General features: G+C 35.9%; 1 protein-coding gene and 1 long non-coding RNA gene across 7 annotated transcripts in view; one reads left to right on the plus strand and one right to left on the minus strand.

Moving 5' to 3' along the window:
* Positions 1-24,675, minus strand: part of LOC125657878 (nitric oxide synthase, brain-like) — a 73,390-nt gene that overhangs the window by 29,364 nt on the left and 19,351 nt on the right. For 2 of the 6 annotated variants that reach the window (XM_048888751.2, XM_048888777.2), the window contains exon 2: positions 23,310-23,476. The gene's annotated coding sequence lies outside the window, so the exon portion shown is untranslated. Of the gene's footprint in view, positions 1-525; positions 677-14,397; positions 14,476-23,309; positions 23,735-24,675 lie in introns of those variants that run through there. The other 4 variants (XM_048888812.2, XM_056147382.1, XM_048888785.2 and 1 more) reach the window with 3 other exon arrangements.
* The window catches only part of LOC125657919 (uncharacterized), a 31,139-nt gene that overhangs the window by 5,401 nt on the left and 1,063 nt on the right, over positions 1-24,675 (plus strand). The window contains exon 2 of the long non-coding RNA XR_007363524.2: positions 9,264-9,370. This is a non-coding gene — a long non-coding RNA (uncharacterized LOC125657919). The remainder of the gene's footprint in view (positions 1-9,263; positions 9,371-24,675) is intronic.

The following is a 24,675-nucleotide window of genomic DNA, read 5'->3' on the forward strand; positions in this document are numbered from 1 at the left end:
ACAGTTAATAATCGACGGTCATCGTGTTCAAAAGCGGGTATGCAGGAGCTAGTGGCGTAATTATCGTATTGCGGTTGACAACTATAGAATACCAGATCCCTTGAAAGTGAAATGTTTTGATGATAATCTTGAAAAATGACTATTGAATTTATGCAACACAATATAACACAATTTGCTGTGTCAGTTTTGGAAGGATGGGGCTGTATAATGTTATCACGTTATAACAGTTTTGCGTTTTCAGAAGGAAAAAAAAACCCGCATTTATCACTACTTCCCTTTTTGGGCTTGATTCGTTTACAAATACAGCTTAGTTTGAATGCATTATGAATTGCGTTTTCGTTGAATTATTTAAAATTAGCTCTTTTCCCGGTATCTTTGATATTTAAATTTCTTTCGCCACTCATAGTAAAACAAATTGCATGGGTATATCGTGTTACATTAAGTAATTCACCACGTCAACTGGTTTTTATTAATCATCCGATATTAAGTGAATGAAACCACATATAAACTTCTTCATAGACCTACCTTTACAGGTGTGCCCTTTTATAAGACACACCTACGTGGACCTATGTTTGTAACTTTTCCTGAAGAGAAATCCTGGTTCATCACGAACTTTAGAACAGATCCATGCACTGGGACAATGCCTTGAGACTGTTATTTAAGTAATCATACACAGATTTTATATTGCGTGAATTTACTATCTCTACACGCCCCCAGATTATACGTTGTTTCTTTTTTAAATTTAAATTTGAGTACCCCTTTATTTTCTTATCAAGTTCCAAACTTCCGAATAAATATCCCTTGCCGATATTTAGCTGCATACGTGGTCTTAAAGGGTCTCAATACCCGAACATATCGCATATTTTCTGGGTTGCCTATTGAATACGGCTAGGTTCCTGCTGCTAGTTGTCAAGAATGCCTGTATGCCAAAAGTCTTTAAACATATAGAACAGTCCCAAATTAAAAGGACAAATTGTCATACGGAGATAGTAACGACATATAAACGGTCCGGTTTCCCTCAAGTAGCTGGATCGCGCGTGTTCGTCTGCAAGTGACATCATAAGCTACGTACATATACAAGGTCATCATATATCATGGGAGATATGTCAGTGGAAAGGCAAAACGATGGCTTTCCAATGCATGGATCAGTAATCAAACCACTAAATCGTTCCACACATTGAACTTGTTAGAAAGAACTGGGGAAAAAATGAATTGATGCGTCTAACAGTTACAGTTATCGAGAAATATCTTTTAAAGCTAACTATTTCAGCGAAAGAACATTTTATCTTCGGATTCAAATATTAATCAATATTTTCACATAAGTGGCCTAAGACTCGTAAGACAAGGCTGATAAGTGTCATGTGCATCTCAGATGTACGAACGACATGTTGAGAACATATATATTTCTCATTGGCTTACCTATTACATGTCTATGGGTCACGTGATTAGTCAGATGTGTCAGCAATATGTTTTCTTGAAATGTGATGGATACACGCTAGTCCAACTGTGTCAAAGGCATATTTAGTCTAGATACAATTTTAGTCCAGATATGTTAATGACATCATCGTTTCGAATGTAAGACTCAATGACGTGTAAAGTCGTGCTGTGTTTGTGACATGTTTATTCTAGCTGTGTTAATGACGTTTTGTCTAGCTGTGTGAGTGACCTATTTAGTCTGTGTTAGTGACACGTTTAGTCTGTGTTAGTGACATATTTAGTCTGTGTTAGTGACACGTATAGTCTGTGTTAGTGACACGTTTAGTATGTGTTAGTGACATATTTAGTCAGTGTTAGTGACACATATAGTCTGTGTTAGTGACACGTTTAGTCTGTGTTAGTGACACGTTTAGTCTGTGTTAGTGACACGTTTAGTCTGTGTTAGTGACACGTATAGTCAGTATTAGTGACACATATAGTCTGTGTTAGTGACATGTTTAGTCTGTGTTAGTGACACGTATAGTCAGAATTAGTGACACGTATAGTCTGTGTTAGTGACATGTTTAGTCTGTGTTAGTGACATGTTTAGTCTGTGTTAATGACATGTCTAGTTGTGTTAATGACATATTTTGTCTAGATGTGTGAGTGACATGTTTTGTGCTGTGTTTAGTGACACGTTTAGTCTATGTTAGTGACACGTTTAGTCTGTGTTAGTGACACGTTTAGTCTGTGTTAGTGACACGTATAGTCAGTATTAGTGACACGTTTAGTCTGTGTTAGTGACATGTTTTGTCAGTGTTAATGACATGTCTAGTTGTGTTAATGACATATTTTGTCTAGATGTGTGAGTCACATGTTTTGTGTTGTGTTAGTGACACGTTTAGTCTGTGTTAGTGACATGTTTAGTATGTGTTAATGATATGTCTAGTTGTGTTAATGACATATTTTGTCTAGATATGTGAGTCGCATGTTTTGTGCTGTGTTTAGTGACACGTTTAGTCTATGTTAGTGACACGTTTAGTCTGTGTTAGTGACACGTATAGTCAGTATTAGTGACACGTATAGTCTGTGTTAGTGACATGTTTAGTCTGTGTTAGTGACACGTATAGTCAGTATTAGTGACACATATAGTCTGTGTTAGTGACATGTTTAGTCTGTGTTAGTGACATGTTTAGTCTGTGTTAATGACATGTCTAGTTGTGTTAATGACATATTTTGTCTAGATGTGTGAGTGACATGTTTTGTGCTGTGTTTAGTGACACGTTTAGTCTATGTTAGTGACACGTTTAGTCTGTGTTAGAGACACGTTTAGTCTGTGTTAGTGACACGTTTAGTCTGTGTTAGTGACACGTATAGTCAGTATTAGTGACACGTTTAGTCTGTGTTAGTGACATGTTTTGTCAGTGTTAATGACATGTCTAGTTGTGTTAATGACATATTTTGTCTAGATGTGTGAGTCACATGTTTTGTGTTGTGTTTAGTGACACGTTTAGTCTGTGTTAGTGACATGTTTAGTATGTGTTAATGATATGTCTAGTTGTGTTAATGACATATTTTGTCTAGATATGTGAGTCGCATGTTTTGTGCTGTGTTTAGTGACACGTTTAGTCTATGTTAGTGACATGTTTAGTCTGTGTTAGTGACACGTTTAGTCTGTGTTAGTGACACGTTTAGTCTGTGTTAGTGACACGTATAGTCTGTGTTAGTGACACGTTTAGTCTGTGTTAGTGACATGTTTAGTCTGTGTTAGTGACACGTTTAGTCTGTGTTAGTGACATGTTTAGTCTGTGTTAATGACATGTCTAGTTGTGTTAATGACATATTTTGTCTAGATGTGTGAGTCACATGTTTTGTGTTGTGTTTAGTGACACGTTTAGTCTGTGTTAGTGACATGTTTAGTCTGTGTTAATGACATGTCTAGTTGTGTTAATGACATATTTTGTCTAGATGTGTGAGTCACATGTTTTGTGATGTGTTAGTGACATGGTTTGTTTGTGATAATGACATGTTTTGTCTGTGTTAATGATATGTTTTGTTTAGCGGTGTTAATGACATATTTTGTCTAGACGTGTTAGTGACATGGTTTGTGATGTGTTAATGACATGTTTTGTTTGTGTTAATAACATGTTTTCTTTGTGTTAATGACATGTTTTGTCTGGCTGTGTGAGTTACATGTTTCGTCTATCAGTGTTAATGACATGTTTTGTTTATGTTAGGACATGTTTTGTATGGCTGTGTGAATGATGTTTTGTCTATCAGTGTTAATGACATGTTTTGTTTGTGTTAATGACCTGTTTTGTCTGGCTGTGTGAGTGACATGTTTTGTCTATCAGTGTTAATGACATGTTTTGTCTGTTTTAATGACATGTTTTGTTTAGCGGTGTTAATGACATATTTTGTCTAGACGTGTTAGTGACATGGTTTGTGATGTGTTAATGACATGTTTTGTTTGTGTTAATAACATGTTTTGTTTGTGTTAATGAACTGTTTTGTCTGGCTGTGTGAGTGACATGTTTTGTCTATCAGTGTTAATGACATGTTTTGTCTGGCTGTGTGAGTGACATGTTTTGTCTATCAGTGTTAATGACATGTTTTGTCTGTTTTAATGACATGTTTTGTCTGTGTTAATGACATGCTTTGTCTGGCTGTGTGTGATGTTTAATCTATCAGTGTTAATGAAATGTTTTATCTCTCTGTGCTAGTAACATGGTCAGTCTATTTGTCTTCGTAACATGCGCAATTAGATGAAGGACTTCAATACCAAGATGTACTATAATTTAGGCCTTCAATTACATCTCAAATTCACAAGTATAATAATATTTGTTACGGTTAAACACCGAACAATACTACCCACATGATTACTCCGACCAAGCTGCCATACATTTCCCACATGGCAATTTCTCATGAGGTCAGAATATGACACCTTTTTATGGAAAACATGAAAGTTCCCTATTTATAGCAATAATTAAGGTATATGTGAAGGTTTCCTACTTATAGCAATAGTTCAGGCATATGTAAAACTTATGCGGTACCAATTTTGATGCACCAGATGCGCATTTCAACAAATAATGTCTCTTCGGTGATGCTCAAGCCGAAATTTTGGAAATTCGAATTAACAATAAACATGTAAGAGCTAAAAGGAAAACCAAAGTGCCAAAAACTGGAGTCAAATTCGTCCAAGGATCAGAGCTATGCATGAGGGAGATAATCCTTAATTTTGAAATGAATTTCTAAATTTTATCCGAGCAATTAAATATACATCCGTATTTTCAAGCTAATAACGAAGTGCTTAGCTACTGGACTGTAGATAACCTCAGGTACTAACAGTCCACCAGCAGAGGCCTCGACCCAGGGGTCATAATGTAAAACTTATACGGTACCAATGTTGATGCACCAGATGCGCATTTCAACAAATAATGTCTCTTCGGTGATGCTCAAGCCGAAATTTTGGAAATTCGAATTAACAATAAACATGTAAGAGCTAAAAGGAAAACCAAAAAAGCCAAAAACTGGAGCCAAATTCGTCCAAGGATCAGAGCTACATGTATGAAGGAGATAATCCTTAATTTTGAAATGAGTTTCTAAATTTTATCCTATTATTTATCATATGTAAACGTTCCCTACTTATAGCAATAGTTCAAGTATATGTGAAGGCTCCCTACATATAGCAATAGTTCAGATATATGTGAAGGTTCCCTACTTATAGCAATAGTTCAGGTATATGTGAAGGCTCCCTACTTATAGCAATAGTTCAGGTATATGTGAAGGCTCCCTACATATAGCAATAGTTCAGGTATATGTGAAGGCTCCCTACATATAGCAATAGTTCAGGTATATGTGAAGGCTCCCTACATATAGCAATAGTTCAGGTATATGTGAAGGCTCCCTACATATAGCAATAGTTCAGGTATATGTGAAGGCTCCCTACATATAGCAATAGTTCAGATATATGCGAAGGCTCCCTACATATAGCAATAGTTCAGGTATATGTGAAGGCTCCCTACATATAGCAATAGTTCAGGTATATGTGAAGGTTCCCTACATATAGCAATAGTTCAGGTATATGTGAAGGCTCCCTACATATAGCAATAGTTCAGATATATGTGAAGGCTCCCTACTTATAGCAATAGTTCAGATATATGTGAAGGCTCCCTACATATAGCAATAGTTCAGATATATGTGAAGGCCCCCTACATATAGCAATAGTTCAGGTATATGTGAGTTACCAGGTGGACTGTTAGTGATATACGTAGAAAAAATCACAAGTCGTCCACTTATCGGTCACTGTGGTAATAGTTAAAAGTATTACAAGGTCTACTAAATTTATAATACTTTATCTAAGCTAACTTCTAATATTGATTTTGACTACAGATTACTCCGTTTACCTGATCAAGACATAGGGCTCACGGCGGGTGTGACCGGTCGACAGGGGATGCTTACTCCTCCTAGGCACCTGACCTACCTCTGTTATGTCCAGGGGTCCGTGTTTGCCCAACTCTCTATTTTGTATTCCTTTTAGGATTTATGAGATTGATCACTGTTCGTTGTCTTCACCTTTTATTTAGCAGCAGAATAGCCCCACCCACCCCACCCCCAACTGCCCATACTGATTTAAGACTTCATATATTACATGTATATATTTGCCCATGGAGATCCAGGTTGGAATAAGTCCTCAGCACACCTTGTCTGTCATAAGAGGCGACTAAATGGGAAGGTCTTTCAAATGAGACCGCAAAAACCGAGACCCCGTGTCAAAGCAGGTGTAGCACGATAAAGACCCCTCCCTGCTCAAAGACTGGAATTTACAATTTCGGTAAAGGACTACCTGCTCCTTCTGAAAATCCATTTAGTTTCATTTTAGTATCAATAGCACTAAAGAAGATGGTATGCCAAGTTTAGACCTGCCCCGAGAGTGCAGAAGTCCTGAAATCTACAATTCATGTCCCCCAAGCCCTTGTCCGAAAGATGCTTCATACCAAATTGGAAAAAAAGGAAGGATAATTATTGTTAATGCACACAATTGATCACTATGGTCATTTTGGCCCTGCCCAGGTACATGTACCAAATCCCCACCTCTGGGATCATGAAATTCGCAACTTTGGTAAAGGGCTACCTACTCCTTTTAAATATTCATTTAGTTTCCATTTAGTATTAATAACATTACAGAAGATGCTATTAAATTGTTTTACACATAAACACTTTATTCCAAGTATGATCTCGCTTTGGAATCAGACCCTCTACCCTGGGGATCATGACGTTTACAATTTTGGTAGAGGCATTTATATTTCCCGTGTTAACTGAATAGGCGTCGCGGATGAAATGCCGAAAGCGTTATGGGTCTTCGCACCGTAAAACATTATATAATATAACGGATTGAGTAAACTCGACTAATTTCTATAGCAGAAATATCAGTAACATCGAGTATGACCTCAAATGAAAAATCGACAGCAATCCAGTTTAGCATGTGTGTATTTTTCTACTGATCTTGAAATTCAAAACCCTTGCTTTGCGAGTTACAAACTGTCAAAAACGTGCTATAATGACCTTGACAATGACATCAGTTTTTGTTTTCTTTATCTATTTTGTTTTGCTAAATATGCACTATAATTATATGTATTTTTCCTAAGTGGCGATGTCACACCGGAAATCAACATGTGACAGACGGACAAAAACGGGGACATATGCATTCTACTTCACACAATAACATTCCAATGAACAAAACATACAAATCAAACTGCAATTCCTCCTTGAGACAAACGTTTAGAAGAGTGTTTATATTTAGTCTTTCACACGTTTAAACAGCACTTCCACATACAGAATTAAGTTTGAAAGTCGGTATTAATGAAATATAATATGTGACGTCAGCTGGTTATCCACGAGGGAGTACCTGTAAATCTCCAGCAGTCCACAGTTCATACACAAACTGTTACAGAGTGGCCAGAATCATAAATACAGACAGGATGTAATAAAAATTTGAACCCTTGTAAAGAGAGCCAGATGCCTATGTTTACTTTCAGCTCTGTGACGACATATTCTAAGATGCTTATGTTTATCTACGCTCTATAACGACATATTAAGTGAAAACGTACGATAAATTTGTTATTTATTTATTACAGACCATTTCATGTCCCTGACTCCCTGATTGTAAGTGGGCAACTGTGCAAAAATGCTCCATTTGATGTGATGCGAGAGATTTGAGTCCGTTTGGGTCCATAAATGAAAATGATTCTTTTTTCTACAGCTCAGTGTTAAAGCGGTCGTTGCGTAACTGGGATGTTGTGAGTTCGAATTCCACTCGTGCCATGGTCGCGTCAAAATAGGTGGTGATTGCTCCTTGACAAATGCTCGGCAATCATGGGTCTTTCGGATATGACCTTAAAAATGGAGGTCCCGTGTCACGGCAAGCGTTGGCACGTTATTGAACTCTCACTGCTACGACAAGCGCCAAGTAAGGGTTAATGTACGAGTATCGCTCCATTCCTTAAAAGTAATGGACCGAGGCCCCGAAGGGGCCGAGGTCCATTGCTTTTAAGCAATGGAGTGATACGAGTACATTGACCCACTTAAAATCACCTTAATAAAAACTAAACTTTGTGCATTTTAATCATGTCTTACGTTTTTCATTCTTTTGTTGCATGCATCTATATCTACTTGTATAAAGGTTGACCTACTTTCCGAACACTCCATTCCTGAAAAATAATGGAGTTATCGAACAAAAGAATGACGTCATAGGTGGATTTTAAGAATAGGTATAAATTTGCGGTACTTCACCCACAGCTGGTGACGTCTCAATATGAGTGAAAAATTGTCGATGGAGCGTAAAAAATATTTTCTCCACTCTCAATACTCCCCTCCTAAAGAAGGCATACAAGATGAAGTACTGATGTTCGCTGTATTAGAACATTTCAGCATCAGAAAGTAGTCCTACCTTTTTGGCAATAATGTAGTTTTTTCTCTGGTTTTAATTGATTGAGAGGTTTTGAAAGCCTTTCTAAAGAGTATTTTTAGTATTTTACACTTAAGGAAGTATGCAATGGAAATCACCCACTTCGAGTCGTAAACGCCTTGTGTTTCTCTTTGAATCATGAATTGTTATCATAGGTAATTGAGTAGTAATCTGATGAAATTGGTCACGTTAAAACGTTTGATTAAACAAAAGTGAGTAGTTGGATCTGATGTCAGTTTTACGACATACATACTCCAGACTCGCGCTCGGCATACTATCTAATTATGTTTACAGCACACGCTCTGTAATTGATTTTTTCCCCTCTATCAGTTTGAAACTGTTAATCAAATGATCGCTAGAATTCTTTCTATTCTTATTTCTTGGAGATATCTTCTCTGTCGTATAAAGAAGATGCTTGTTTTTAAAATTTCATTTCATGCAGTTGTGGTCAAAGCAAAGTTATTTATTCTTCTGTAACCTTTTGCATTGAGGTACATTGTATTGATTCTACAAAGGACTAAATTTGTCATATATAACAGTACGGAAAGAATTGAATCCGGCTACTTCCCTAGTATTGCTCTTTTATGGTAAAAGATATTTTAACCATTATGTGAGTATAACACCAATTAAGCAGCCAATCAGACACGGTTTTGGCACACAGCAAAACAGCAACCGTCTGAAAATGTCAAACGGGTCGTATCCTGCGCTCTGAGGTGCAGACGTTCTGTACATGACATTTAGAAAATCTACAGGGAGGCAAAATTGTATCATATCTGTTACCAGAAAAACCATGAAAAATACATACTTTGGGATTTTCAAGGTATCATATATTTGGTGTTATTATATACGTTCGACGTTCGGTGTGTTTTATATATTTCAGGAAATTGGCAGGGGAAACAAATTGGCACATTCAAAACCCGCTAAAAGTCCGACTCGAAGCATTTGTGAAAACCCATTCCTGACTTTTAAAACGATGAAGAATTAAAGGTTGGATTTCCAGACTATAAATGTTATGCTCTGTATTGATGAATATGAGCCAAGTATCCCCTTAGTTTGTCGATTCTACATTCGGCATCTGCACGGAGAATGACCCCTCTTGGCTTGTAGGTTCACTAACCAAAGACTGTAATGCTACCATCACGTGTAGGTTAACACTAACCAAAGACTATGTTACGCTACCATCACGTGTAGGTTAACTAACCAAATACTATGTAATGCTACCATCACGTGTAGGTTAAGTAACCAAAGACTGTAACGCTACCATCACGTGTAGGTTAACTAACCAAAGACTATGTAACGCTACCATCACGTGTAGGTTAACTAACCAAATACTATGTAATGCTACCATCACGTGTAGGTTAACTAACCAAATACTATGTAATGCTACCATCACGTGTAGGTTAAGTAACCAAAGACTGTAACGCTACCATCACGTGTAGGTTAACTAACCAAAGACTATGTAACGCTACCATCACGTGTAGGTTAACTAACCAAATACTATGTAATGCTACCATCACGTGTAGGTTAACTAACCAAATACTATGTAATGCTACCATCACGTGTAGGTTAAGTAACCAAAGACTGTAACGCTACCATCACGTGTAGGTTAACTAACCAAAGACTATGTAACGCTACCATCACGTGTAGGTTAACTAACCAAAGACTATGTAACGCTACCATCACGTGTAGGTTAACTAACCAAAGACTAAAACGCTACCATCACGTGTAGGTTAAATAATCAAAGACTGTAACGCTACCATCACGTGTAGGTTAACTAACCAAAGACTATGTAACGCTATCATCACGTGTAGGTTAACTAACCAAAGACTGTGTAACGCTACCATCACGTGTAGGTTAACTAACCAAAGACTATGTAACGCTACCATCACGTGTAGGTTAACTAACCAAAGACTAAAACGCTACCATCACGTGTAGGTTAAATAATCAAAGACTGTAACGCTACCATCACGTGTAGGTTAACTAACCAAAGACTAAAACGCTACCATCACGTGTAGGTTAAATAATCAAAGACTGTAACGCTACCATCACGTGTAGGTTAACTAACCAAAGACTGTGTAAGGCTACCATCACGTGTAGGTTAACTAACCAAAGACTGTAACGCTACTATTAAACAGTTGTCTTTATGGGTAAACAAAATTCTAGGTTAAAGGCTACATCTTTATCCTATTGATGATATTAATGAAATTGTTTCAAAGTCGAATATTGATACTGTTTATGTACAACAAGTAAAAGAATGATCTTAGTAATGGTACATGTATTACTAAAATCCAAGAAAGACAGGTATGCTTTTGGTTTTGAGATCAAATGAATGTTTCCATACAACAGACACCATCACAGATACATTTATCATTGGTTGAAAACTTATATGAAGTGAAATATTCAAATGGAAATTAAATAATTTAATGATTAATCTAGAAGTTTGATAAAACCCAAGTCATGCATGTCAGTCCCGACCTTCTGACCGCCTCACAATGTGAAGCCGGAATAACGAGAATATTTTTTTGGAAAACGTTGGAATGGTTCCACCATTAATGACGGTATAATATAGGCCTTGATCACCTTAACGCTGAGAGCGACGTTGTTATAGAAAGACATTCGCACAAAAATAATGAATTCATTGTAAAATTTTAAAAAAAAAATATGAGATAGAGGTCTTACGGAATGCTAGATCAAAGCCAGGCATGCGCACACAAGGAACTGTTGACAAGGGGTTTTGCGGAAATATGAATGAACATGTCTTTCATGATAATTTTTATAATTGAATTTATTTTTTATATTGAACACATTAAATAAGTGTTTGATTTTTTTTTTTACTCAAGGAAGCTCGGATAACTATTAGTAACGCTATTCGTCTTACAAAATTCGAATTGCACTCAGGAAAGATAGGAAATCCAATGACCTTCACCTTAAATAATTAACCTTGAGTAATCATGTCACACCATGTCATGATAAAAATTTAGACTTTAGAATGAACATAAATGGATCTTTATCGTGCCACACCTGCTGTGACCCGGGGCCTCGGTTTTTGCGGTATCATCCGATGGATCGCCCCATTTACATGTAGTCGCCTCTTACGACAAGCAAGGGGTATTCTAACCCGGATCCCCACGGGAAACCGGAGGTACGGACTTACAATAATTTTACATTTATTTTCTAAGTCACTTTTACAGTTGTCTACATGGTTCTATGTCGGGTTCAAGACACATCTTCAGAATTTTATACTTATTTTCCAAGTCACTTTAACATTTGTCTACATGATTCTAGGTCGAGTTCTAGACACATCTTCAATGTCAGTGCAAGCATTTAATATTTTATGTTAAGATCTGGAAAAGAATTAGGAACTTTTTTCTACAAATAGCTTTGATCAAATGACCTTTGGGTACGATCAGGACACATCCGCAATGCATGGTCAACATTTGTACCAAGCTTAGTGTTACTGTTAAGTACTTGCCAGTATCCCCCACCCCACCCTCCACCCATCAAATGTCTTTGACTAGAAGTGACTGGCTGTGCTCACGATCAAATTAAATAATAAACACCTTTTATATCAATAATGGGGGAATTTTTTTTGGGGGGGGGGGTGTTAATTTTTGTAATTTCATCATTTATTAGAAAGTATACATATTGTTAGTTGAGATAAAATATCCTCGGATATTCCCGTATAATTCTCACCAATGGTGCCAGGGGCCCATTGCATTGAATGTATCTTATTATGATGGGGGAATGTTATCTTTCTCTGCTGTAAAGATTTGACCTACACAAAAGTTATATACTGTGTGTGTACTTATTTTAACGTATTTTTAAAAGTTCGGCCCAGTCGGAGCTGATGCACGATGCGTAATCATGGTTTAGAGCTATTTCATTAGTATGAGAATGGATGATAGAAAATTTATTATTTTAGCGCAACTATATATTATCTCTCTTGTTTCACCACGAAAGCCGTCAAAATTCAATCCCACTAAAATATGTAAACGTACAGTACATTGTTTCTCAATTTGACCTTGACATTGTCTAAATTCATCCTTCCAAGGCGGAGATTGCTGAATCCGATACGTATAAATCTCTAAGCATCAATATACCCCTTCAACTCCGTTGTGAAGAGTACAGAAAACAGAAAATCAATCTGATAAAACAGAACTATTTTACAATATACTAAGATCGACCATAACTAATCGTTAGGAGACCCGGCGTGATCAGAGACAATGTCAAATATTGAAGTTTAAGTGATTTGATATTATGTGAGCATTTCATTCTCAGAACAGAAATGGAAAGGATGGTTGACGTGTATTGAGATTAGTACTGGATATAAAAAAAGGGGGGCGGGGCACATAATATCCTTACTGAAAGCAGACTATGCGCTGTCCGTTTCATTCGTTTTTCTGTCTGATAGCGCTAGTTTTACAATATTACTTCATTTTAATAAAATGTCAAGTCCAATTTTTTTTTTTTTTAAATCAAATACACTATGGAAATTTATTTAGACTTTTTGTCTGAAAATAATCAAATTATTGTTTTGTTTGTTTTTTATTAACTTTTGCGCACACGTTTTGTCAACAACGATTCATGTTCTTCAACCATGTACTCAACATCAGCCACACTAAACTATAACCCAGAAAGCTCTACGGCCATTCATAAGCTGACAAACAGTATGGGATGGAGAGAAATCTAGGTAGGGCGTGACTAATCACAAGCGACGATAATCAGGCTCCCATATTAAAGCATAGTCCTTAAAATCTGCACCATAAAACTTGGTTCTGAAAGTTCATGAAAAGAGTATCATTTTCAAAGAATCACTGCGATTTCTTGGACACTCAAAAATCTGCAAACTGAGCACTCTGTATAAATGTTGGCACTAAAAACGTAGGTGTTGAAACAATGAATAGGCGCATTATGAACACTTCATCAATGGATTTGGGGGGATAAAATATGAAATCAAATCACGCAATGCCAATAATTTTTAATTGAAAGTAAGCAGGGTTATTTTGATAAAATTCTGAACAGATGCATGCATTCGGTCGGGGGCTTATTTGCAAAATTACACTGGGTTCTTTTATTGAAGAGAAATCCAATAACTAACAAACAATGGTTTGCATAGGTAAACGGTAACATTGGACATTTCCAAGACACACCTTCGATTTCTGATAAATTACACAAAATTTCTTTAATTAGCCCTCTAGAAATACGATTTTGTCGCATTCTTTGGCGGGGCTGGTAAATATAATTTGTGGATTTATTTGATTTATACAACCATTCGATTCTGTACGCTGAAATTGAGAGGGGGAGAAAGAAGTTTTCATCATTTAAAAAGTTTTCTTTTGTATTAAGAGTTGAGATCTATCAATTCAAATTCTAAAAGTGGGGGCTTGAAAGTATTCTCATTTATATTAGAAATTGATTCTTACATATCTAAATAGAAAATAATGGTTGGAACATCTTAAGAAAAAGAGTTTGGTATAATAATCCATTTTTTTTTTTTTTTGCAGTACACCGACCTTTATGTATAAGTATGAAATAGTTTTCATTATGTCACTTGATTAACAATCCTATCACTTGATTTAATTAACTAAAATATCCAAAGTTGGGTGATGTTGTGAGTTCAATTTCAACCATTTTCATTTCCCTGACAATTTTTTTAAAGTCTTAAAATTAAATTTTAGAAGAAAAAAAGAAGAGAAAGAAAATCGCCCATCTATTTGAAAATGTTGAGGTTCTGAGTTTTGGTTTTAGAAATACAATGAAGAAGATAGCAAGCTCCGCTGTAATGTAATAATTAAAAATTCCTTTTCTCTTAAGAGCAGGTGGGTTTAAAAGACTACTAGAATTTTATCAAATCTTGCTGAACTTCCGACATATATGTTAAAAGCGAAATTCGATAAATTGAACAACAATGCAAGGTCTTTAATGAATGTACTATTATCGTATTTTTTAAAAGTCTAGCAATACCAGCTGTATTTAATTTATTTATTTTATGGACTTCGTGTTACATCACTCACCCTAACCTCCAGTTGTCAGTTAATCCTGCTGTTAACGGAGAAGTGTATATATATTCCTGGCAATGTCCCCTCGAAACAAAATTTAAAAACGTTCATCACACCTTTAAAACTTAGAAGGGTGATACAAAGTGTAAATTTCATCAATAATTAATACAGGTTTGTCGAATTTGTCTTAACCAATCAATGGTCTAGAAAAGGAAAAGAGCTCCACCGTTCTTTTATTGAATTTCAGACAATGTCTGCCCGCCTAATTATGGTTTGTAACTTCAATCACACTTGATTAGGACATTTGTCAAACGGAAAGAAAGAAGCCATTAGACATGTTAATCCAGAACCCATCCATAACGGTGCTGCTGAGAGAAATATACAAAAGATTTCTACTCGACTTCATAACATGAACTGTTGCCAATTTTACCAACTGCCACGACTATAAAAAGATTTTGCTAAATTGTTACATGAAACATTAAAAGTGGTACATGTAGCACGAATCTTCAAAGATTTGGAGTTTTTTTTAAGGAAATGGAACCGTAACCTCACTATTTCAAATATATACATATACTACATTAGTAGACTTGATCCATCGCAGACACACGCCCCCTAATCCCCCGACCCTCATAAATATGATCCATTTTTTAACATAAAACACTCAAATACAACATATATATATATATATATATATATATATATATATATATATATATATGAACCAAATCTCCGTACGTGCGAGCAGCGCGCTCGGCCATCTGGGTAAGTCTTAAAAAACTTGCTTTCGATAATACACACTACACGGTCATTGACAATGGAAATATGATACAGTCAAATAAATAGGATACATTCATATGACGATCATACAAGATACTATTTGAAATATTTTGACTGTCCTATCTTATGCATGTATATACATGCTGTCTGACGTGTTTGACCGTTCTTGGCACGCTGATTTTGACTACGCATAGCTCCGTTTACATGATCAAGATATAGGAATCTGTTTTGTATTGTTTACGGGAGTTATGAGATTGATCACTGTTCGTTATCTTCGCCTTTCATGTAGGTATACCAGTTTTATTTTGCTCTCGCCAATTCTGCAATATTTTAACTTTCATTAGTTGGATTTCATATCGGCAAACTTTTTTTGGGGGGAGGGGGTATAAATATTAAGAAGTTCATAGTATCAGTAAAATCTTGCGTAATATCACAAGAAAATTAAATTAAACATATTTTATTGAGAAACCCATTAGGATCGGGCAACAGGCATAGCCTTAAGCTTTGTAGACCCTTTCCCAAATACAAAGGTCATGTACAAAGGTATGATTGGTAAACAGGATTCTTTGAAAATGAAATAATATTGTAATGAGGTTTACATGAAAATAGTTAATAAGAATTTTGTTGAATTTGGCTATGAATTGATTTTTTTTAATAGATCAACATGTTCTACACATACACATATACTTACATAACCCTCCACCTACAGTCACACACATACATATATACATATAATATTCATCAATCCAGCCCGTATATAACAATATTAAAAAGTCCCTTCGTATCAATTACCAAAGGGAGTTTGACATTTGATTAATGAACCATAATTTTTTGTCAGAATTTGTTAAATAATTAAATATACCTAATACATCTATTACTATCATGTTCTTAATAATTAAAATACAAAACTTGTGATCTTGCACATCAATCGATGAACTAGGGTAATTATCTATTTCAAATAGCATTAAACAGTGAGACTAAATATAAAATCCGTAATTTCCGAAATCAACATTGTTTAATGTACAGGGTAAGTAGGCTCGTGAATGACCCTTTAATATAATTTGCAGGGATGTTTTCTACATAGCTGTAAAAAACTAGTATTCAACCTATCCATGTATAGTATAAAACAAACCGTATCGAATTAATTTACATTTAATTAGCATATTGCGAACATCCAAGATTTACTTCGTCCCATTCTTCAATCCAAAAGGTTTTCATAGATTGTCGGAATCTTGATGCCTAAAATTACATGTAAACCCAGAAAAACTTGAATTGGAGATGAGGGCGTATATATTATATTTAAAGGGAAAGGCAATCCTGACCACATTGTTGCTTTTATGAATAAAGTATTACTTGCTAATATCGTAAATAACAGTCTTTAACAACAAAAATCCTTGCCTAATGATTAAATCAATATTAATCTATCATATATTTTAAATTACCTGCCGCTAAGAGAGTGGCCATTGGAGTTTAATTTATGACGTCACACCGTCGGTTCCGGTTTATTTCATTAGCAGCACTATAAACATGACAAGTCACGAACAGTTAAGTTTGGAGCTGTATAGATTTGAGCCCGTTCTTTCGCAAGAAGTGTTCAGTCGAGTCGCAGACTAGGCAGACGGTACACGTTTCTTCATACAAATGTCTCGAACCTCAACTTGTCATTACGCAAATGATGGATCCACAGTTTACATAGTCTTATCTTTTCAGATTACTTGGTTGGGTCAGGAATTTCGCAAAAAAAAAAAAATATTCCACATCTCCCCTTCGCATTAGTGTAATTAACTGCTTGACAGGAAGGCATCAACCTATTTTTTAGTCAAATCTACCACATGCACATCTTTGATGATCTTAGAATCTCAAAACCGGAACAGACGGTGTGACGTCAAAGTCGTTTATTTTTGTGGTCTTGAAAACGAAAGAGTTCCACATCATGGCAGCCTCTATAGATAGCGGGAATTTCAATTTCTAACGTTTTCAAATAATGCAAACATCACGAGGGGCGAGACGTCACACGAGACCGGAAGTCGACATGAATCCCAGTGATGATTTCTGGAATCAATCCCCATAATTAACAATTTTGAAGTTTTGGAAAATTCACAATTCCGAATTACGCTATTGTTCTATTTAGTACAGAGACAAGATAAACCTACACACGTCCTATTCATTAATCTGAAAATCAGTTAATTTTTCTGGATGTTTAATTATCTTTATTGTTAAGATATTTGATTATTGTTCAGAGATCTGAATATCGTAATAGAACGTCTCCCTTTGTAAAGCCATGAATAGACCAATAAGTGGCAAGTATCCTGATGTTACCAGGAAACGAATTTAAACGTCGGCGTTTGCAAAACAATTGTCTGCCATGGAAAAAATAAATAAAAATGGTATTATCGGAAACCTAATTTATATTCATATCATAGATCAAAACAGATTGCAATTCTCTGTGTTCGAAAAATAAAATAAACTTTGTAAAACACAGTCAATGCTGTATAAACTAAGCAAATACATGCATATATAAGCAGTCTTTAAAATCAACTATAATAATTCATTTCAGCGCTTTAGGTTAGATTTGTCAAGGCCAAAACAGTTACAAATTAGCAGCTTTAAGACTCTTTCTCACACGTCAAATCTGGAATGCACTCTATTTCAAATCTTCAAAATTATACTTGACATGGAAAACTTCAGATAAAATTTACGACGCTGTTTTCTGAATACTTGAAAAATGAAGCAGGTTGACTCGAGTGTTTGATTATTCGTTATAAAATATAATATGTTACACAAGAATTATAGGAAGGAGTGTAATAAGCGTGTAAGGATACCTTCATTTCAAATAAACAACCAGTGGCGAGGTTAGTGGAGGAGGTTAGGAGGGTTGCAATCTCCTCCCTTATCTTGGTTGAACATTTGAAAAAATAATAATTGTAATTTGTTACAATTTTGGGCTCTTCAACCCCTCTTTTTGGACGGAAAAAGTACCAAACTTGAATCGCAACCCCACCTTGAAAATTAACTGGATCCGCCCCTAAACAAATATACTTTTTAAAATCAAAATGATATTTCTTTTAAAAGTACATGTACTGACATTGATGAAATACAGTATATATTGTACGTTACTTCTGATTAAATTTGATAGTTGGGTGGTGTGGGGGTGGGGGGCGGTGGTATGTGTGTAACATTATCACACACTTCATTACTGTGTATTACATCCTGGTTTAGTATAGGTGTAACAGTATCACACACTTCATTACTGTGCATTACATCCTGGTTTAGTATAGGTGTAACAGTATCACACACTTCATTACTGTGTATTACATCCTGGTTTAGTATAGGTGCTAATAATATGCGATGCCAATCAGTCAACATCATGATGTTGAGATTTAGTTCATGAACCTCAACTCTCAGACTTTTTTAATAACGAAGTTGTACTGTATATATAAAATCATATTTCATTGTAGAACATATACATTTAGGTTCGAGATCAGCGATTCTCGTTTATTGGGGAATGTGTTGATAAAGCAAAAGAACCAAAACAAACAGCTGTGGGTCGATGTAGCAAACTGGCTCTGATGTAGCAGAGGACAGTTTCGCACTATAGGCCCTGTCAACTTTCTTAAAAAATGGAAATACCCCATATTTTAAGTGATATTACATGTGTAAATATGTAGACAATAATTTTAGTATACCAGTCAAATGTAGATGAGTGCTTAATAAAAATGTTGATATACAACATGTAGGTGTCACCATGATTCCTAGCATATAGATGGATGCAAATACGAAACTTAACACGTTGTCAGTTGCTGAAGAAATTCCGGTGAAAACATGCAGGGTCCAGCAAAGGGTCTGTAGCTGAGAGGGAAGGTGAATGGCCCCATATGAAAGGTAGATGTTTAAGAAGGGCAGATAGGGTTCTTGATTTTGCATAGTGTCTAAATCCCCTCGCTTGGTAATGTGAAGGTGTGTGGGTGTTGCGGGTTGGCCCAAATGAGAGAAAATCAAAGCGAGAAAGGGGCACCTGCTCAGAGCATTTTTGTGCACCAGTACCAGTATGTATAGATTACATGTAATTTAGGGTCATAATTTATTAACTACACCAATATGAAATACAACTATTGACATAAAAAGGAAAAATGATTTTTCATTAGTCTGTCATAATCTGACTTTGATGTATAGCCCCTACCCACATGTTTTAGAACCAAAAAATGTCCCCTGCCACCTGAGCGACAACACTGAAAACCAATAACTTGTAAACCCCATTTTTCATTTGTACGAGTTAATATTTTCAATTTACCAAAGTGTAGTTAGCATGGAGATAGTAATGAACCTATGCTGCTTCATCTTTATTTCTCGATAAAAAACACTTACAGGCAGTTGACTTCTGAACTTGGCATACAATCATACACTGGTGAAAAAGGGCGTTAAATGACAATATCAGGAATAAATACTTAGATTATGTCTACTTTGTATAATAGGGAACAATAGAACCATATAATAATTTTTTCCAATAACCCACACACCCAATGTCATCATAACTTAAATAACCTTGATATTTGTTACTAATAATTATAAAAGATTTACGTATGTTTGTGTCCCTGTCGCACCCTCATCCAACTGAACGATATATCGTTTTATAACTGTCTGTCTTGTCGGTCGACATTCTCCTGTCCGACTGATAGCTAAATAACACTTTACCTGATTGTTAATTTCATTGACTAATTTGGTCATGACTAGTAAGTAACTCCTATTGATTTTGAGCTGAAACGCTTAAAATCCAGGAATTTTCCAACTAAACACCAGAAAACCCATTACCTGATTGCCATTTAACATCACTAACAACTTCATCATGAGTAATAAATGATCATGATTTTCAAATAAAAAGGTCAAAGGTTAACGTTTCTCTAGTTTTCCATGTGAAGGGGGGGGGGGGGGTCAGTGATTTCCACGGAAGACCGTTTGTGCCATTTAGAAAAGTATTTCATCTGCCAATTCATTCATTTTTCAACAGCCATATAACTATTTGTCGATTGCCATGTAACTATATATTTTCCTATTGACACATAAGTATTTCATATCTAATGTGATTATATTTTGTCGCTTTATTAGATATGTAGTATATTTGACTATTTTCTGTATATCAATCTGTTTGAACTATTCAAGAAACTAGAAAGCGATCTATTTGACCGCTAGTCAATAGCTTCTGAATTTTGGACCAGCTGTCTATTGGACCAGCAACGTACCTGCATTCCGAAAACGCGGTATTTGTTCGAATTTATTATCGATAGCAGGAGTTTATGGTTTTAGAAAGACGACAATGATTTACTGCAGGCCTACATTATATGTAATAAACTCAATTATATATATATCAAATACCATCATTGTGATCTGATTATTCTATTAAATCAAATTACGCTAGTTACAAATATCTAGTCACGATTTTGATAAATAACATATTCTTTGTGCGAATCCAATTTTCAGCATTATTCGTACTATCTATTTTCGTATTGAAAGGTCATTCAACTTTAGGCCAAGCAAAAAAGGGTTTTCAGGCCTGTTTTAGAAAATCAAAAAAAAATTTTTTTACGATCACATATATATGACTGTAAATCGCGTAATATCGTAAACATTCCAATACAATCATTTGTCTTTTTTGCTTTTAGGCATTTTCTTTCCGTATGTTACATTTTCATTTAGAAAGAGCTTTATCATTGTAATTAGCACAAACTGGGTAGGCACCATCAACTTTCTGCTCATTGTCACTGCTTCAACAGCTGTTACAAATGTCAAGAAAACAATTGGACTCGAATACGACAAGTTCTTCCTCACGAATACTTTGTTCAACAGAAAATTTATGCGGGGGGATAATCTGACGGTTTGAGGTTTGAGATCCTTTATTTTCTATCAAGTTCAGGGAAAAATAACACTTGATTGGCACAGAATTATGAATCGGCCATTGAAAAAGTTGGTTGTGTTCTAAGTTTAGATCATATAAAGAAAAATTTGATGAAGAAGGAATTTGGTCGCTTCGCTCCCTCCGCCTCTTTCTAATCGCTAATCGCTAAAATTTTACTTAATAAGATCTAATTTCTCACTCAGAACGAAACAATATTTTACAGAATCCTAATCTTTCATACAATGTTTAAATATTTCAGCATTTGCATGTACTAAATCAATGAAGATATAAGTTTACCCCTTTTGTTGTTGTTGTTGTTGTTGTAAGGATACAATGAGATCCATTCTCAATCCCCAGAATTAATCAAAATGATCATTTGATGTCAAGTTTACAGTTAAATGTTTTCATAGACGTATCTGTAATAATGAATTTCACTGGCATGTACTAAGTGGCATGATCGTGCATGCTAAGCTAACCCGGCCTGAACCAATGTAAGGTGGGGTATGTCACCATGTTTTGCACCACCGGGCATGCCAATTACTTGAAACTGGTAACTAAACGTGACCAGATCCCCCCCCCCCCCCCCCCCCCCCCCCCCGATGTTTGAGTTTTCTGTTCCACAAAACAATCTATCTACATTATGTATTTCATAGGCGTAGCTTGGGTTCGAATATTACCGAGGCAGGGGGTCTGGGGGGCTGCGCCCCCCAGAAGCTATCGACATTTTAACAACGTAAAAGGTGGGTTTTTTTTTTTACCGAGGCAGCTGCCTCGGTTGCCTCAATGGAAGCTACGCCACTGTTAAGTTAGATCCAACCTCCTCTTATTTCATATGATAACGTCAAACAAAGAGAGTGCCCCGCCCGATCGGTTCCACATTTCGTCACATAGTCTGGGATAAAATTGAGACAATCAACGGACGTTCATAATCTCAGGTCAACGAGATTTTACTTTGAGAGATAAAAAAGGACGAATGTAATTAGGACGTGGGAGATTTTTTCGACGGTAAACGTTCTGTTGACGTTTATGTAACTCGAATTTCTTCTGCCCTAAATATTTAGAGCTCGCGCACATGCTTAGCTGACATCCACAATATCTAACTTTGAAACAAAAGATTTAAACACGTAATATATTATATGATTAATTAGATTACTAAAACTCTCCTTTCACAAAATCAAAGCACTACTCATGTACATATACATTAGGTTATAAAACAGTTAAATCAAAACTAGAACATTTCCCCCTCGGTGCTAGGAACAACTCAATATGTTACCCTTGGGCAATAGAACACATTGAGCTGTTCCCAGCACCTTGGGAAAATAGTCTGGTCCCTTGATTGATCACACATTAAATAACTGTATACTGTCGACAGTCACTGCCATATACCTATCTGTCAACTGCCAAATAACTCTCTGCCGGCAGCCATTTTAACTGTCAATCGACTGGCATATTCTGTTGGTGCCAAGTTAGAAAAATACTGGTATTTTATTTGGTGTTCGAGAACCAGTTTATCTAACAGCAGTCATATAACAATCTGTCGACTGTCCAATAGCTATTTGTCGACTGTCCTATAGCTATTTGTCGACTGTCCTATAGCTATTTGTTGACTGCCCTATAACAATCTGTCGACTGCCCTATAACTATTTGTCGACTGTCCTATAGCTATTTGTCGACTGCCCTATAGCTATTTGTCGACTGCCCTATACATGTAACAATCTGTTGACTACCCTATAGCTATTTGTCGACTGCCCTAAAACAATCTGTCGACTGCCCTATAGCTATTTGTCGACTGTCATATACATGTACATAGGTAATTATCTGTTGACTGTCATAAAACTGTCTACCGTCTGCCAACAAACTATATGCCAGCACCGTCTGCCAACAAACTCTATGCCAGCATCCATTTAACTATATGTCGACTACCAAATAACTTTCTGTCGACACCATATACCTATCTGACGACTGCCAATTGATTATCAATCAGGCTGATGTTCATATAACTATCTGTCCACAGTCAAATAATTATCTAACGGCTGTTATAATAACCTCTTGTCATATATCGACTGCCATATGGATATAACTATCTGCGGTACAGGTACGAGAGACGACGGTATATCGGAGATGCACTGTACACCTCGTATTTTATACGGCGTGCATACATATTTAATAGACAGGTTATTCAATTATCAACATCCAACTCTACCAGAGTAAGGTTATAATTCTAAAAAAAAAAAAAAAAAAAAAAAAATTAGAGTCTTACCTTTTTACATCTTCGTCAAACATTAAAGATCTCGTCTTAATCGCCGATGCTGATTAGCACTCTCCAAAGATTTGATATATCGGAATACGTGACGTCACAGTACCTCCGTACACGGTAGTCAATGGACATTTCTTGGGTTAAACCATGAGCTACCTTATCACAACAGCCTACAATGAATAACACAATAAATAGGTATATTCGGCCATTACCACATCGTTACAAATTATCTGTGAACAAGACGGGGAATCGTCGACGGAAATTACAGAATGACTCAAAAATATGGTTCAATGTATAGGTAAATACTTCGGCCTCATTCTGTACATTTTTGCTTTGAATGCCGTATTAGTCTACAACTTTGTGTATGGATTGTAACCCTAACGGTTCCCCTTCGCCGTCCATCCTCCACCCCGAGCTTAAGGGGTCTAACCTTAAAGTAATCACCTACGAAACAGTGTTTATTCAACACTACTTCAAAAGTTGATAAGGGAATCATGCGCCCGGTTTATGTCCCATTTCGTTTGCACAGTATTAAAATTACAATCAGTTAAAACTTCACACTCTAACATTAAACTGTAAACCCAATTTATCGATAAATTGATTTATTGACCAGTGATGAATCGGTTTTACGGAATGTGAGGGTGTACGTTTGCGTGCTGGTATTTCTCTTTATCATTTTGATTTTGTTTAATGTTTGTATTGAACAATGAAGTTGACGAATACACTTTTTAATCGTTTCTCAAATATCCTGTACGATAATTTGATTCCTAAAGAAGTTATATATATAGAAAACTCCCATCCTTACCTTTCATGATTTTGTTAATTTGTTTGCGGAATTACGACTATGCTAAACGTATGGAGAATTTTTTAGGATTTTTAAAGAACTATGTATGATTTGATAAACTCATATCTTAATAGCACAATGCCAAATTAAAGATTGAAACTTTGGCAGTTATTACAATGCAATGAATTATAAGAAATATAATGATATTTTGGTTGAAAGGTTAACATTCAGCTTTTTATATTCAATACCAGTTACTAAATTTAGAACGAGTAACTTTTTACAGTCCGAATAACGATGACACATAACATGCTGACATTGTTTTGCTGTCGAAAATAAAAACAACCTTGACACACCTACACGTAGTATGTACAAATTATTTGTGGAATATTTTATTGCGATGGGTGTTGGGGCTGCTTTGCATATAATGCAGAGTGGAAATAGCTTCTATAGACTACGATAAGATAATACCCAATAAGAAACCGTTACTATTTATCTCGTGCTCTACCAATAAATAAACTGTTTAACTTCTCGCAAATCTAGCTCTTCACCAATCAATGATGAAGGATCGTTACCATATTGGAAAGT

Source organism: Ostrea edulis, chromosome 1 (genome assembly GCF_947568905.1).
Source record: "Ostrea edulis chromosome 1, xbOstEdul1.1, whole genome shotgun sequence".
In the NCBI taxonomy this organism is placed as follows: Eukaryota; Metazoa; Mollusca; class Bivalvia; order Ostreida; family Ostreidae; genus Ostrea; species Ostrea edulis.